At 42.4% G+C, this 18,533-nt stretch overlaps 1 protein-coding gene across 1 annotated transcript in view; it reads right to left on the bottom strand.

Annotated features, from left to right (window-relative positions):
* The window catches only part of SCHIP1 (schwannomin interacting protein 1), a 411,898-nt gene that overhangs the window by 253,233 nt on the left and 140,132 nt on the right, over positions 1-18,533 (bottom strand). The window lies entirely within an intron of this gene.

The following is an 18,533-nucleotide window of genomic DNA, read 5'->3' as shown; positions in this document are numbered from 1 at the left end:
TATAAATAAATAAGTTTTCAGTTCCCGGCGGAAGGTCCGAAGGTCAGGCAATTGGCGTAAACCGGGGGGAAGTTCGTTCCAGAGAGTAGGTGCTCCCACAGAGAAGGACCTTCCTAGCCGCCAGCCGACACTGCTTGGCGGACGGCACCCTGAGAAGACCCTCTCTGTGAGAGCGTACGGGTCGGTGGGAGGCATGTGGAAACAGCAGGCGGTCCCGTAAGTACCCGGGCCCTAAGTGTTGGGGGTGCAAGTGCTCTGCCAGCGAAAACGGAGCTTGGGAGGGCCATGTATGGCCCTCTGGAGCTCTGTGTTTGCTGGCAGAGGGTTGCAGGAGGCCGTCGCAGCTGAAAACAGAGCTTGGAAGGGCCATACTCCATTTTTGCTGGCAGAGGCACTGCAGGCGGTTCCTTTGCTGTTTCCACTGCGGCCCAGTGGGCCAGATCTAAACACCCTGTGGCAGTGGTGAAATCCAATTTTTTTTACTACTGCTTCTGTGGGCGTGGCTTGGTGGGCATGGCAGGGGAAGGATACTGCAAAATCCCCATTCCCACCCCACTCTGGGGCCAGCCAGAGGTGGTATTTGCTGGTTTTCTGAACTACTCAAAATTTCTGCTACCAGTTCTCCACAGTTCTCTGCAGGGCAGCGGTGAACCTGTTGGATTTCACCCCTGCCCTGTGGGCTGGATTTGGCAGCGTTCTAGGATCAGCACTCTTCATACTATACATAAATGACCTTTGCGATCATATTATAAGCAACTGAGTTCTCTTCTCCAATGATGTAAAAATATTTAACACCACTGACAATGCTGCTACCCTTCAAAAAGACCTTGACTTTGTGTCGGAATGGTCAAACAATTGGCAACTCCAAATCTCAACCAACAAATGCTCTGACTTACACATTGGCAAAAAGAACCAGAACACAAAATACAAACTGAGCGGACCCGACCTTGTAGATAACCTGACTCTGTCAAGGACCTTGGAGTACTAATATCTAATGATCTAAGTGCCAAAGCCTATGGTAACAACATCTCCAAAAAGGCATTAAGAGTTGTAAATCTAATCTTGTGTAGCTTCTTCTCCGGTAATATCACACTACTAACCAGAGCATACTAAACATTTGCTAGACTAATTCTCGAATACAGTTCATCTGTCTGGAACCCACACTGCATATCAGACATAAATACATTTGAGAGAGTCCAGAGATATTTTACAAGAAAAGTCCTCCATTCCTCTACCCGCAATAAAATATCTTCTGCCACCAGACTTCAAATTTTGAGCTTAGACAACTTAGAACTACGCTGACTTCGGTATGACCTAAGTGTAGCTCATGAAATTATCTGCTACAATGTCCTGCCTGTCAATGACTACTTCAGCTTCAACCACAACAATACACGAGCACACAATAGATACAAACTTAAAGTGAACTGCTCCAAACTCGATTGCAGAAAATATGACTTCAGCAACAGAGTGGTCAATGCCTGGAATATACTACCTGACTCTGTGGTTTCATCCCAAACCCCCAAAAACTTTAACCTAAGACTGTTGACCTCACCCCATTCCTAAGAGGTCTGTAAGGGGCGTGCATAAGAGACCAGCGTCCCTACCTTCCCTGTCCTCATGTTTCCTCTATTTGTATCTATTTTATGTATTCAATTCATGCTTATACTTATATCTATTACCTAATACATTCTTGACAAATAAATAAAATAAATAAATAATAAAAAACCCAGCAGAAGACTGGATGTACCAAGTTATAGGGGTGCTAAGTGTACTATAGGAGACTTGAAAGAATACTGAGAAATCTCTATCATTGTTAGCAGCTGAAAATGACTTGATGGCATGGTAATGGGATTCAGTCAGTTCAGGCTGGTTCGGGCGAACCAGTTGTTAAATTTCTGGCTGGCTTCCAGGAGTCCCCATGCATCCCATTTCGGCTCCTAGGTAAGTGCAGGGAGGCCTACTAGGCCCAAAATGGGGTGTGGGGGTGTTTGGTGCGGCCCCCCCGCAGCCCATTTTTGCTCCCAGGAGGCTGCAGGGAGGCCTACTAAACCCAAAATGGCACAGAGGCGGTGCCCCCCCATAGCTCGTTTTTGCTCCCAGGGGGGTGCAGGAGGCCGAGTGCTACCTATCACACCCCATGGCCATGCCCACCATGGCCATGCCACCCAACTGGTCATTAGGACAGAGAACTGGTTGTTAAATTATTTGAATCCCACCACCGTTTGATGGCATACAATAACATGTCACATGAATGTAGCAACTGTGTTTTGTTAATCTGAATTTATAATTTAGCATGCTGTCAGGGGTAAAATGGCTCAGCGGATAAAGACACTGAGCTTGTCAGCTGGAAAGCTGATGGCCTGGGTTCAAGACCGGAGCACTGCACAATGGGGTGAACTCCCATTCCTGCCCCAGCTCCTGCTCACCTAGCAATTTGAAAGGATGCAAATGTAAGTAGATTTGGTGGGGAGATAGCGTTTGACGTATAGCTATGCTGGCCACATGACCATTAAAATGTTTTTGGACAACGTTGGGTCTCTCAGCCAAGAAATGGAGTACCACACCATAGAGTTGGACATGACTGGACAGGGAACCTTTTATTTTTTTGAACCCAGTTGATAAGAGAGCTCTCTTAGTTACTGGCTCTTATAGAAAAACATATTGCAACCAATGATTTTCTAAACAGCAAGACAAAATATAATAGATGTTCTTCAACCTGGCCATCCTCCAGTGCAGCATTCCCTTTAGGGTTATTCATTTATTTTCACATTCCACAAGCTACTACAGAAGTCTGACAATTAGCAATAAAAATATCTTCTGAAATACGCAGTGCATGCTCTTTAGAATTGCTGCAGAAATTTAAATGAGAACCCAGGGACAGGGTTTCTTCCTAACCAGGTATCCTGGATACCACTGGATACAGTTTCTATCATATATTTTTTTACAGATAATGCTGCTATTGTAATGGGCAGACAAAAAGAATGAAAATGAAATCACCATTTGGTTTGTTATGAATGCATTTTGTCACAGGCTTAAAAAAAATATTTTGCTGGACAAAGAACATACCAAAGAGAGACCATTCAGAAGAGAGTGCATGGGGTTGCATGCCACTAAGAGGCTAGAGACTGCCAAATCCTTTTTAAAATGAGGCCTGTTAGAAAAGATAACTTTTAGGCCACTTTGTAATCGAATTCTATTTTAACAACCTTTCATAGTGCCAAAAAGAGCAATTTATATTTCTCCAGGTACACCTGAACTGGAGTCTTCATAATTGTTATCCTTTGATATTCTTGCTGGGTCACTGGGGGAGTATTCTAACTAACATCGGAAAAGTTAAAATGCCCTACCTATACACTGATATAGGAATGCTTGGGTTCAGTGATATGAGTCGAAATAGAGTAGAGTAGAGTAGAGTAGAGTAGAGTAAATTTTCCAGCTGTCTGTCTGTCTGTTTGTCTGTCTATTATCTGATGTGTGTGTATGTTTGTGTGTGTGTGTGTGTATGAGTGTCAAGGCTGAGTCAACCTTGAGCTGTTCAGGATCAAACTCCTGGCAGTGAGCAGAGTTAGCCTGCAATACTGCATTCTAACTACTGTGCCACCATGGCTTAGATATGAGCTGTGGTGATATATGAGGTAGACTGGAGTGGAGTGGAGTGGAGTGGAATGGAATGGAATGGAATGGGATGGAATAAAACTGAATTATTTATTGGCCAAGTGTGGTTGGACACACAACAAATTTGTCTCTGGTGCATAGGCTCTCAGTGTGCATACAAACAACAGTGTGGTAAGTCATATATCACAAATCATAAGATAAAATAATAAATCATAAAATACAATCGATAAATTATAATATACCAATAGGAGAAGGTTGCAGGAAAGATGAGAGATGACAAAGATGAGAAGATGAGAAGGATAATAGCAATACAGCCTACTTCATGGGTAAATATCTTTGGGCAGAAGACAGTGCTGTAGGAGTTATTTAGCAGACTGATAGGGAAAGAAACTATTTTTGTACCTAGTTGTTTTGGCCTGCAAAGCAACTATATTTATTATACTGTATGTTGATACTAATAAACATTCCTTTGTACAACTGTGAGGTTTCTCTCCATTTTTTCTTCTATGAATACATCTGGTATTTGAAATGGGAGATATTTAATTATTCAAAAAAAGTCCTCTGTATGATAGTGCACTCCTTAATGGCCTTACATTCTATTAAATTTAGGAATGGGCAACATATGGTCTTTCATGTGTTGTTGAATTTCAGCATGCATCAGTGGAAGCTAGCATGACTCAAGATGAAATATCATGGAAGTTGTACTCCATTGTTACACTGAGGCAGGGGTGGGTTCTAAATTTTTTTACTACCGGTTCTGTGGGCATGGCTTATTTTGTGGGCGTGGCTTGATGGTCATGTGACAGTGGGTGTGGCTTGATGGTCATATGACTGGGTAGGCGTGGCCAACTCAATGTCTCTCATGTCAAGTGGTACCTCGCCTGGCTCCTCTCCTCCCAGCCGTTCCTTGTCACACCCAGCCTCAACGTATCTATAGTTCTGCAAAAATGTTGTTCACCTTTTTTCAATTTTATTATCTACATACTATAGATCAGGGGTCTCCAAACTTGGCCGCTTTAAGACTTGTGGACCAACTCCCAGAATTCCTCAGCCAGCTTTGTTGTCTTAAAGTCTTAAAGTGGCCAAGGTTAGAGACCTCTGCTATGGATGCACTTTCATGGACCACTGAAAGGAGGAAATGGCTCACATGCTTTGCCCAAGAGTGTGATAGGCAACAGTCTTTTAAGGGGCTGCTAGAAAGAATTGGGGGGGGGAATATTTTCCAAAGCACCGGAAGGCAAAACAAGAAGCAATGGATGGAAACTCAACAAAGAGAGAAGCAACCTAAAACTAAGGACAAACTTCCTGACAGTGTGAACCTATATTGGTTTCAGTCATAATTTCACATATAAAATAGCTATTCATGTAATACAACCTGCATATTGTTCAAAACAATCATTAGTATTATGGCTGATGTTTGACAGCAAGCCTAAAATCCCCATTCCCTCCCCACTCCAGGGAAAGGTTACTTCACAATCCCCATTCCCTCCCCACCCCACCAATCTGTTCTGGGAAGGAATCAAACTCCCCCCTCTTCATTTCCCAAATAAAATGTCCCAGATAACTAAGAAATAATCAAGCTGCTAGCAAGGAACCTGCCTGAAATTCCACATTCCTGCCAGCTGCATAAAGGAAACTTTGTAAGCAGAGATCATAGAAAGTGGAAGCCGGAAGTTCGGCTCCATTTACAAGCAGGCAGACAACTCATTCAAGACAGGATACTTCACAATGGAAATCGCCCAAACATTTTTAGAAACACAAAGCCCATGTTGCACAAACCCCAAAACTTCAAAAACATTGAACCATATAAGAATTCCTCCTCTTATCCAATTTGTTGTTCAGCTGACCCAGAAAGGAGCTTCTAGCCGCTCTGTCAATTTAAAACAACAGTGTCCCCCCCACTTCTTCTTTGCCAAGCGATCTCCTGGCTGAGAAGCTGGGAGGCTTCTTGGCTTCTCAATTTAAAGGGATGTTGTCTTGTTTTTTTTTTTCTTTCTCTTCTTTGACAAGTGAGTCTTGATTTTTTTCTTCTAGCCAATCAGCTGGGAGTCGGGAGGCAGCAATAGATTGGGGCCAGGGTCAGGCAGAACTTTTACTACCGGTTCTCCGAACTACTCAAAATGTTTACTACCTGTTCTTGCGAACTGGGGAGAACTGGTAGCAACCCATTACTGCACTGAGGGTCAGACACTGAGTATTGTGTGTGTGTGTGTTTGCTTGATTGGATTTTTTCCTATCACCCAACATACAAAGAATGCTAGCACTGCTAAGCACTGCTAATGAATCTGTCATTTCCTATACAATAGGAAGTTTTTTTTTCTTACTTTAAGAGGATCTAGTATCCTGATGGCGAACCTATGGCATGATGGCGAACCTCTCTGTTGGCACGCAAGCTGTTGCCCAGCTCAGCTCCATCCCACATGCGTGTGTGCCTCCCGCAGACCAGCTATTTTTGGGTCTCTGCTACGCATGCGCAGGGGGCTGGGCACATGAGGGAAATGTGCGTGCGTGCCCGGGGAGTGGGGTGGGGAGGTCACGTATGCATGCGCAGGGGGCGGTCATGTGTGCACGCATGGGGGTGGGGGGAGCACGGGGGATGCAGCGCAGTTCCCTGTGGCCTGTTTTTGGTCACAGCAGGCTACTAGGCCCAAAACGGGCTGCAGGCGGGGTTGCACATGCATGTGTGGGGGCTCATGCGTGCATGCGCTGGGGAGGGGGGTCATGCACGCATTGCATTATGGGTGCAGGCACCGGAGCTCACACACGCTTTCAGCACACAATGACAAAAAGGTTAGCCATCGCTGATCTAGTACATTGATGACTAGTTTCTAAATCCTATTAAGATCTTATGTTGAAGAATATTTCTGTTTAGTTACTTGGCATTCTGATCTATCATTTATCAAATAAGTTTTTTAAACATTTTTTTCTTGGAAATTTTCATTGGAATATAGACTCTTTTGTGAGTCACAAGAAGTGAGGATTTGTCATTTCAAGCAGCATTGACGTATTTATTTACAGAATGGCTGTTTTCTTGTGCAGCCTCATGGCTGTACATTTCAAGGCTGAAGTTAAGACTCGAATGCTTCATAAACAGCCCTTTATTCCTAATGAGTTCCAAAGCAATGTTTTATCAAGTCAATGTGTCAAGATGCTCTTAATGCTCTTGTTTTTATGGGTTGGTGTTATTAAAAAGCAACATACACTTACTCTTCTTGACAAGGTATGTGGAAGGCTATCAGGAACAGAAACCTAAAATATGAACAGCTGGCCTGCTGTTAATGATGCATTGTTGCATTGTTAACATAAAGCTGTTATATGCTTTGGTAAGCACGTAATGAGTCTCAAGAAATTAAGAGAAAATTAAAACGTAAATGTTTATACAAATTCTATTATTGTCACACCTGCACCCCAAGATGCAAAATTTGCCTGATGCTGTCTCAGTCTGCACAAATGTCTTAATGGACCGAATAACAAAAGGTGGTAGGAAAAAAAATCCGAAGCCCTGGGTACATATGGATATGCCAATGCAAATGAGGATGTACTCAATTTTGGAGGGGAAATTATCAGATGTGACATAATACCTGCCTTGGAAATGAGAGATGGGCTGAGCTTGAGCTGATTTCTAATTTAATATGCTAATGGAAGAAATGGAAGAAGAATGGGAAAGGGGAAAGAGAAGTGCCAAATTCAGCCTTGTGGGAAGGATAAAATATAATGCGGTTCCAAGGAAAAGACAAAAAAGTAGAAGAGAAATAGGAAAACAATAAATTAAAGAAGATTAAGTACATTAACAAAGTTCTGCTCTCACATTGCAATGGTCTTTGAGAATAACCCTGAGGAATAGCAGGAAGAGCTGCTATCAGATATAAGAAATCTAAATGTCATTTGAGAAAACACCTCAGACTTGACCCCGGCTAGTTCTCTTGTAAGTAAAGGCAGGGAGGGTTGGGGAGGCATTTTCTGGTTTGCAAGACTCTGTTGTTGTAATCCTATAATTTATTTATTTTATTTATTTTATTAAATTTTTATACCGCCCTTCTCCCGAAGGACTCAGGGCGGTGTACAGCCAGAATAAAAACAAAATATATACAATTTAAAACAACATTTAAAAAGAGCAAATTTTAAAGGCTGATTATTAAAATTTAGATTTAAAAATTTAAAAATATTAAGAATTTGCCTTATACACTGTAAGCCGCCCTGAGTCTTCGGAGAAGGGCGGGGTATAAATGTAAACAAAAAAAAAAAAAAAGAATACCCAATTTAAAATTCAACACAAATTATGCCAGTCCCGCTTTAATAAATAGATATGTTTTGAGCTCACGACGGAAGGTCCGAAGATCAGGCACTTGACACAGGCCAGGGGGAAGTTCATTCCAGAGCGTCACTGCCCCCACAGAGAAGGCCCTACTCCTGGGGGCCGCCAGCCGACACTGTTTGGCGGACGGCACCCTGAGAAGACCCTCTCTGTGAGAGCGTATGGGTCGGTGGGAGGCAAAGGGTAACAGCAGGCGGTCTCGTAAGTACCCGGGTCCTAAGCCATGGAGCGCTTTAAAGATAGTTACCAAAATCTTGAAGCGCACCCGAAAGACCACAGGAAGCCAGTGCAAGCTACGGAGCAGCGATGTCACGTGGGAGCCACGAGCGGCTCCCGTTACTACTCACGCAGCCGCATTCTGGACTAACTGCAGCCTCCGGGTGCACCTCAAGGGCAGCCCCATGTAGAGAGCATTGCAATAATCCAGCCTAGACGTAACCAGAGCGTGAGTGACCGTGCATAAGGCATCCCGGTCAAGGAAGGGACGCAACTGGCGAACCAAGCGAACTTGGTAAAAGGCCCTCCTGGCGACGGCCGCCAGGTGTTCATCAAAAGACAGCCGTCCATCCAGGAGGACGCCCAAGTTGCGAACCACCTCCTTTGGGGCCACTAACTCGCCCCCAACAGTCAGCTGCGGGTGCAGCTGACTGTACCGGGATGCCGGCATCCACAGCCACTCCGTCTTGGAGGGATTGAGCTTGAGTCTGTTTCTCCCCATCCAGACCCGTACAGCTTCCAGGCACCGGGACAGCACTTCGACCGCTTCGTTGGGGTGGTCCGGGGTGGAAAAGTACAGCTGAGTATCATCAGCGTACAGATGATAACTCACCCCGAAACCACTGATGACCTCACCCAGCGGCTTCATATAGATGTTGAACAGGGTAGGCGAGAGAATCGACCCCTGAGGCACCCCACAAGTGAGGCGCCTCGAGGACGACCTCTGCCCCCCTGTCAACACCGTCTGCGACCAGTCAGAGAGATAGGAGGAGAACCACCGATAAACGGTGCCCCCCACTCCCAATCCCTCCAACCGGCGCAGCAGGATACCATGGTCGATGGTATCGAAGGCCGCTGAGAGATCTAATAGGACCAAGGCAGAGGAACAACCCCTGTCCCTGGCCCTCCAGAGGTCATCCACCAACGCGACCAAAGCCGTCTCCGTGCTATAACCGGGTCGGAAGCCAGACTGGAACGGGTCTAGATAGACAGTTTCCTCCAGGTGCCGAGGGAGCTGCCATGCAACCACACTCTCTACAACCTTCGCCACAAAGCGAAGGTTGGAGACTGGACGGTAATTACCCAAAATAGCTGGGTCCAGGGAAGGCTTCTTGAGGAGAGGTCTCACCACCGCCTCTTTCAAGGCGGCCCCTTCCATCAAAGAAGCATTTATAATCCCCTGGAGCCAGCCTCGTGTCACTTCCTGAGCAGCCAGCACTAACCAGGAAGGGCACGGGTCCAGTAAACATGTAGTTGCATGTAACCTCCCCAGCAACCTGTCCATGTCCTCGGGAGCCACAGACTCAAACTCATCCCAAATAACCTCAACAAGACGTGTCTCTGTCATCTCAGCTGGATCATCGCAATCTTGGTCCAAACTATCCCGAAGCTGAACGATTTTATCGTATAGATAACCGTTAAACTCCTCAGCTCGTCCCTGTAGGTCATCCCGTCCTCTTGATGGAGGAGGAACGGGTCACCCGAAACAGGGCGGCCGGGCGGTTATCTGCCGATGCAATGAGGGTGGAAACGTAGGAACGCTTCGCCTCCCTCATTGCCACTAGGTAGGTCCTAGTAAAGGACCTCACTAGTGTCCGATCAGCCTCGGAACAGCTAGACCTCCAAGTACTCTCTAGGCGTCTTCTCCGGCGTTTCATCTCTCTCAGCTCCTCGGAAAACCAGGGAGCCAATTGAGATCTACGCCGGGTCAGAGGCCGCAAAGGCACGACACGGTCCAAAGCCCCAGGCCGCAACCAGTTCTTCAGTCGTGCCGTGGGTAAGATCCTCAGGGAACGGCCCAAGCTCCGTCCGGAACCTCTCCGGGTCCATCAGGCGCCTGGGACGGAACCAACGCATTGGCTCCGTCTCCCTGTGGTGGTGAGCGGCGGTCCGAAAGTCTAGGCGAAGAAGAAAATGATCTGACCATGACACTGGCTCTTTAACTATATCTCCTAAATCCAGATCATTAACCCACTGACCAGAGATAAAAATCAGGTCTAGCGCGCCTCCCCCAATGTGTGTAGGGCCATCAGTTACTTGAATCAGGTCCAAGGCCGTCATGGAGGCCTGGAACTCCTGAACCACCGTTGATGACAAGCCGGCTGATGGCAGGTTGAAATCCCCCAAGACCAAAAGTCTGGGAATCTCCACCGCCACGCCAGCAAGCACCTCTAGTAGCTCAGGTAGGGCTGTAGTCACGCAGCAAGGAGCCAGGTACGTGATCAACAGCCCCATCTGATTCCGGTGGCCCCACTTCACAAGGAGGGATTCACAGCCAGCTATCTGAGGAACAGTGGACTCCCTCGGCCCTAGACTTTCTTTAATCACAACCGCCACCCCCCCATCCCTACCTTGGGCCCTCGGCTGATGGAATGCACGGAAACCCGGAGGGCACAGTTCAACCAGGGGTACACCCCCTTCTGTGCCCAACCAGGTCTCCGTAATGCCCATGAAGTCCGCGGACTCCTCTGAATCAGATCACAAATCAGGGAGCCTTATTGACCACGGACCGGGCATTGCAAAGCATCAGCCGAAGACCCAAGCTCTGAGGGTCTTGACCTTCCGGGGAACGAGTGAGGACTGAGGGGCCGGAGCACGTGATCGCTTTTAAACATCGAACACGTGCTCCCAAAGAACGATACGACCCCCCGCCTCCGCCATATCTGCCTCTCCCACTTACAGATGGAATAATACTCTCTGCTCTGCACATACCCCTCTGTCTTCGGACCGGCTGTAATAATGTCGTGAGTGTGCACTGGGACTGGACATACCCTCCCCGACGGGTTTCCCCCAACACCAGACCTTACCCTCCCCCCCTTTAAAAATTCCCTATTTAAAAATCCCAAAGACTCTTCCTTGACGCATGCCACCTCTGTGGGTCCCAAGACCCGTCATTGAGGCCGGCCCTAGATAATGTGGCAGGCCATTCCTGCGAGGCGGGGGCACCTCGCAGGCGTAAGAGTTCATGTGGCGAATAACGCATGGAATCAGTCGACAGCTGACTATGTCCGCTTTAGCAGCTGAGATGTTATACTGAGATGTTTTTCCGGGGTCCGGTATCAGATGGAAAAAGAAAACAGGCAGTCTGTCCTGGATAGATGTAAAATCCATTAGATAGATGTAAAATCCATTGCTATCCTGGTGGATTAACAGACAAAAGATCGTAAACCATCTTAACCCAACCCGGACCAAAGCATGACTGCTCTGTTCCATAGTCCGAATCCCCTCAGGGAAGTAGATGGTGCTACCGTCGCCTCCTTCACGTCGCTCACCCCTCCTCCAGCACCGTGCATGGTGGCCGTGGTTATCAAAAGGCCTAATCTTTTGATAACCACTAATAACAATAGTGTTGGTATTTATTACTTTGGTTTCCATATCTGGTTTACCTTGAAGGGTTGTTACATGAGCTTTTTCTGTGGTTGCCCCTGTTCCCTGGACTGATCTTTCTCCTGTCATATGACAGTCCCCAATTCATCTATTCTTTATGAAACCAGAGGTGGGTTTCAGCAGGTTCTGACCAGTTCTGGAGAACTGGTAGCGGAATTTTTGAGTAGTACAGAGAACCGGTAGTAAAAATTCTGACCGGCCTCGCCCCCATCTATTCTCTACTTCCCAAGTCCCAGCTGATTGGGAGGAAATGGAGATTTTACAGTATCCTTCCCTTGGAGTGGGGTGGGAATGGAGATTTTACAGTATTCTTCCCCTGCTACACCCACCAAGCCATGCCATGCCCACCAAGCCACACCCACAGAACCAGTAGTAAAAAATTTTGAAACCCACCACTGTATGAAAGCCATTCAGACCTAGCTGTTTCCAGCAGACATTAGAGACCAGTTGAATGGAAGTGCTGTTGTGACTGTTTTGGTATATTCTTCATTGCCATTTTATATTTGGTATCTATATGTCATATTGTTTATTGTTACATGGGTTTTCTTTCTTCTTTTTCTTTGATTTATTGCTTACTTTTGTTGTTGTTGTTGTTGTTGTTGTCTATATTGCCCAGAGGGGCACCAGCTGAATTGGACAGTCTTACAAATGATATAATTAAATAAATGTTTGCAAGAAAAAGGGCATAAAAGCTTTTTGCAGCAGTGGCAAAATCACAAACTACAGCAGCGTTCTGTTGTATTTATTATTGTTTTTCTTAAAATGAAGACTGTTACGAATGAATTAGATATATATTTAAAGTATACATATAAATAACCATTCCATTTTGTCATTTTGAAGGAATGGGAGTTGTGAAGTATTTAAGTAGGGCATTCTTCCTGCCAGATGTTGGACTCCAAAAAAATCCTGAGTCAATCAAAAAGATAGGACATTTGGGGAAAGAAAAAGTTGCAATGCAAAAGGTTTAAAAAACAAAACAAAACCCATGTCATTCAGGATAGCGGAGGAGTTAATGCAACATAATTCAAAACAGTAATACTTAAAATAGCCTACCTTTCCATTCTAAATAAAACCTTCACTGGGCCAAAGAACCTTTTGCCAGAGGTTCACAACCTGGGAATCAGATTGACTATGTATCCCTCAGAAATCCTTGGTATGATGGTATCCTTGGTATCTAAAAGTTCTAGCCAAATTGTAATTTTAGCACAATCAAATTGTAATTTTAGCACAATCAAAAGAGCACATTAAGCACACAGGGAATAACTATCTTAATTAAATGTAATTAATTAAACACAACTAAAATGAGCATAAATTTGACCCAAAGGAGTTGAAATAAAATTCATAATTTGTTTTGGCTAACCATTTCAGATCTGGCCTCACCTACTTTGGAAATGTATTTCTTATTAAACCAAGCTGACCTTTGTTGGGTTTTTTCTTTTTTTTTTGTAATTTTCCTGCAGAATAAAAAATGTTATGACCCATCATGCCCCATCTGACAACTTCATTGGCTTGAACACCTTGGCAGGGAAGGAGAGATCATTTGTTGCTCTACCTTAAGCATCACAATATCCTGCATTGTAGATATTCTTGATAATAGAAGCATATTACTGTGTTATAGGCTCAAAATAGCAAGGTTTTCTCTTTGACTGCTCCTAACTACGCGAAGCATTTACTGAGACAGTTTTGTCTGGTTAGGAAAATGTGGGAAAGAGTTCTGACTACGTTTATATATTCTGTACAACACATTGCATAATGCTTTGGTATGAAAGCCAATATTTAGTCTTTGATTGGCATACAACTTTCGATCTTTCATCAGCAAAGCACTCAAACAAAGCAACTGTCAAGGGCTGCAAAATTAATTTAATTTAAAAGTAATCTTACCTGAAAATAGCTAAATTAAATAATATGATACTCCTTACATTAAAATACAATTTGGGAACAAGTTTTGGGTGTTGGGTAAGCATACCTTTGATTTTGAGAATAGGGAAACCATAGAACCTTAGGTTGGGACTGTACATCAATTAACATATATTAACTCAAGGTCCTCCAATTTGGTCTTCCCTAAATGAATTATAACCTCTTGTCTTCCAAATATCGTTTATTTTATTTTTAAATTAAATTTATGTAGCTACCGTTTCAACAAAGGTGACTTAGGGCGGCAAACAAGAATCAATAAGAACAATACATAAACACAAAAATATACAATATACAAACCTTATTAATAAATATTATAAAAGTGAAAATCATGTTAGACTGGCATGCTTATTGAGAATTTTGAGGACTGTAGTTACAAGAATTTTGTGGACACCACGGTGGAAAAATCTATGCTAGGTAATAAATAAAAGTTGAATATTTTTCCAGTTATTATCCAGTTCCCTTTTGTTTTCAATTAATGCTTGTTAGAATCTGTCACTTCTGAAAGCATTTCTCTCCTACCACATGTAACATTTGATACTGAAAAAGGTTTTCAATTGTAATGCTGATGACATGTAAATTATGTGCTATGCTTTCATAAATGTTCTACTTAACAAGAATGTCTAATTCATTTACAGAGGAACATGGATAATCTTTGTTGATCCATGAATTCATGTGGATTAGGTCACAAAAATGACAATATTTAATAATTTGTGTCAAGAGGTAAATGACTATGTGCCTGTTGGCTTTTCTTCTTGGCCTTGTTTTAATTGAGTGCATTATTAATAGCCTTAGCATATTTGCTTCCATTATTTAAGCTTTGATACTTGAAACTGATACTTGTTAATTTCTTACTAATCCCCTCCAAATGTTTTACTGGAGCCAATCAGTAATTTCATATTTTAAACACTGGATTTTTTTTTCCAATAGTGACATTTTGAATGTCCTTTACTGGTAAATGTCACTAACCGGGCCACATAACAAGGATAATTTGTTAGGACAAAAATTATTATGGCCTTCCTTTAGGAAAAAATGCCTACAATTAACAGATACATCATTTCTTGTTCCTGTCATAATCTATAAAAATTAGTCACAATGACATATCACTGAAAATATAACATATACAGTAATTTAAATACTAGTACATTTTATTGGATTTGACAGCATTTTAAAATGTGTACATACTGATGCAGCTTTCATTAGAAAGCATTATCAAATGACAACACAATCCCTTAAAAGGATAACATAAAATAAGGTTATTTTATGTATTTATTAAATTTGTGCCCTGCCCATCACAGCTAAGTGAATCTTGTTGGTTTACATCGTCATAATAAAACCATATGGCCACATGAATAAAGGCATAAATTAAAAGCAGAATTAAAAACAGGTCAAAGCTTCGAAGTAAAAATAAAAATCAAGATACAACATTCAAAAGGCTGGAATGTCCTCAGACCATCAGCCATTTCCAGGACTGTATCATACCTTTAGACCAGGGGTCTCCAACCTTGGGAATTTTAAGCCTGGAGGACTTCAACTCTCAGAATTCCCCAACCAGCTTTGCTGGCTGGGGAGCTCTGGGAGTTGAAGTCCGCTAAGCTTAAAATTGCCAAGGTTGGAGACCCCTGCTTTAGACACTCCATGCTCATTGGCAAAGCCAGGTCCTAAAACTCTTCTGGAAAACCAGAAAAATGGTGGTGGTGGTGGGGGGTCACAGGGGTAGCAGCTTAGAAGGCCCTCAGCCAGTCAAAACTCATTTCTTAAAACATTTTAGAAACTATCAACAACCTCTTCTCTATCCAGTTGCCCAAAAACCAGCAAGGACTGTCTAAAACATTCTAAATCCTAAAGCAAAACAGGAGTCTTTTACAATAGACCATACAAGGATTGTGAAAAGCACTATGTACGGTAGACAGACAGACAGACAGACAGAAGACTGGCAGAAGATGAGATACAGGAAGAAGACATGGTGTCTTTAAACGATAAACTGACAAATTCAAACACAATTTCAGCTGGGAAAGTGTAGACATGTTAGGCCAAATAAGATCCAAAATTCAAGAGAATTCCTAGAGACTTGGCACTGACAAATCAGCTATTAATAGACAGCTTGTAATAAACCCTATTTATAAAAACTATTCAAAAAAAGAAACAACAAATGCTAAGAAAAGGAGCAGCAGTCGAAGCATATCCTTCTTCATCACATGCCTATTGAAAACATCTGGACAAGTAGGAACCAGACCAATAAATAAGAACAATAAGGAAGAAACCCGCTGGTTGGGTGGGGAAAGTATCATACATAAGCAGCAAATTTTACTCCCCCCTGCACTGGTGATATTTTTTAGTTTACAGGTAGCCCTCGATTTATGACCACAATTGAGCCTGAAATTCCTGTTGCTAAGCGAGATATTTGTTAAGTGAACTTTGCCCCATTTTAAGATCTTTCTTGCCAAACTTGTTAAGTGAATCACTGCGGTTGTTAAGTTAGCTAGTAATACAACTGTTAAGTGAATTCTGGCTTGCCTATTGATTTTGCTTGTCAGAAATGCTCAAAAGGTGATCACATGACCTCAGGACACTACAATCGTCATAAATATGAGTCAGTTGTTAAGCATCTGAATTTAGATCATGTGACTGCGGCGATACTGCAATGGCCGTAAGTGTGAAAAGCAGTCAAAAGTTACTTTTTCAATGCCTTTGTAACTTTGAACGGTCACTAAACTGTTGTAAATCAAGGACTATCTGTAGTAATGAAAAGACTGAAAAAAGAAAAGCAATCTCAGAGAACACCAAGAACCAACAATGTGCATTTGTGACTTATTTCAGTTATACTTAAGTTCCAATGAAATCCATAGTATGAGTAAATTAAGTCTTATTCTTATACAGATTACACATGTCAACAGCATTGTCTTATGCTACCTTTGGCAAAGATACTTTGATTGCATAATCTACTGTATGAGTTAATTTGTCGCTGATGAATTATGCAATACTGCAATAAAAAGCTTAGTTTCAAATATGCCAAACACATTCATTTCCTCTGTTATGAAACATTAATGCTGCTCCCACTCCACATAATTTCTATTGAAAAAGAGCTATCATGTCTTAGTTTTCCTCTAGTGTCCAAATACTGAAATGTTTGTAATGTCCATAGGATTTCCACAAAAATACTAAGCCTGACAATCCACCTTAATGTTTACTAACCTTTGCTTGCCCATTTTTGTTAAAAATTGGTAAATACCTTGCTTCACTATCAAATGGCTCACTTCAACGGTGAAATGCACTTACCTTCACTACTGGTTTGGGAGTGTGAGCATGCATGCCTCTTCTGCGCATGCACAGAGGGTCAAAAACGGGACATAATGATGTTCCAGCGGGTGGGCGGAGCCTCCCGCTGCCAGCGCTACCGGTTCGTGCTAGCCGGATAGATTCAGCTGGATTTCACTGTTGGCTCACTAATGTGAAATAATGGAAAACATGAAGTATTCTTGTATATTATAGGGCAGATAGAGTGAAGAGCTACTGATAAAATTGAGAAATATCAACATTTGTAGAACACTTAAAGCCATGCAAACCAGGTCAAAGTTTCATGCATTCTCTAGCAAAGGATGAAGCTCCATTCACTCATGACACATGACGAAGGCTATTGCTAAAAAGATTAAAGTACAAAACGATATATGGAAAATAAATGTGCAGTAATTATACAATCTTGAATAGAATGCTAACATTTAAATTGTACGTGCTTTGCTAAAGGTGAAAAGTAAAGTAGTAAAGGTTTTTAATAAGCCTGACTCTTCTACCATTAAGTGAGAATTGCAATCACTTGAATTTTGTTACTCAGTTTTTAATGTTCCTTAAACATAGTTGAATAAAAATGAATTTTCAATGCTGAATACAGCCAGGAGATAAAAATCTTAGAAAGCTACAGAAAATCCATCCTTTTCCATTTACAAAGGTTACATGAATTAGTAAACATTTTTCTTGGCTCCTGCTCAGCAATGGATGAAATAAATCAAGCCCTGATTGTCTATTGCACCCCTGAGATTACATTAGAATGAGTCTAGCAGGAAAACTCTCAAGCTGGAAAGGTACACCTGGGGAGGAATCCTTCAGTGGTGGAAATGGTATTAACAAATAATAGTATATATGAAAATTCAACTATATATTATAAATTCATGTCTAATTATTAAATTGTAAGGTTGAAATGTAGAAATAATAGTTTTTTCTGTAAATGATTTTCCTAAAGTATTCATTAAATTCAGTACAGATTTAACTCCAAAAGAAGTTAAAATTAGAATCAAATATATTTTACCATTCTCATAATTATGGAATTGGTTGCTATGTATGATAATAGACTCCCAGAATTGGTTGAGTGGTACACAAATTTAGTAAAATAATAATGAGGAGGATGGGGGAAGAATATTTTAAGATATAGTCAATTAACTTGGATTTTATGTATAAATTTATAATCAATAAATTTCTACTTTAAAAAAATAGAAAACGTGGATCTGACTTTTCTATTGCAGCTGCAATAAAATCATTAAATGTTACCAAAGCATCTGAATTGGAATGTTGTTTTAGTAGATCAGCAGTATTTTGTGGCAATTATAAATATTAATTGGCTTATTGGGCTATTAATTTTTTAGGACTGCCTTTTATCAAATATTTTTGGATTAAGATGGAGTTCAGACGGAAACATGTCAATGAATCTGGCCTGAATCTGGAGAGTAAATGGTATAGCTGTTAGACTGTTTTCATCCTCGGTTTTTGAGAAAATAGTGTAACAGGTCTAAGCAGACTGGTAAGATACTATATCAAATGTACTCAGCAGAAGTGAAATCCAGCAAGTTCTGACAGGTTCTGGAGAACCAGTAGCGGAAATTTTGAGTAGTTCGGAGAACCAGCAAATACCACCTCTGGCTGGCCCCAGAGTGGTGGGAATGGAGATTTTGCAATATCCTTCCCCCAGGAGTGGGGAAGGAATGGGGATTTTGCAGTATCCTTCCCCTGGAGTGGAGTGGAAATGGAGGTTTTGCAGTATCCTTTCCCTGCCACACCCACCAAGCCATGGCCACCAAGCCACACCACGCCCACC

This window comes from Ahaetulla prasina, chromosome 6, assembly GCF_028640845.1.
Source record: "Ahaetulla prasina isolate Xishuangbanna chromosome 6, ASM2864084v1, whole genome shotgun sequence".
In the NCBI taxonomy this organism is placed as follows: Eukaryota; Metazoa; Chordata; class Lepidosauria; order Squamata; family Colubridae; genus Ahaetulla; species Ahaetulla prasina.
This window is presented reverse-complemented; position numbering and strand designations above follow the sequence as displayed.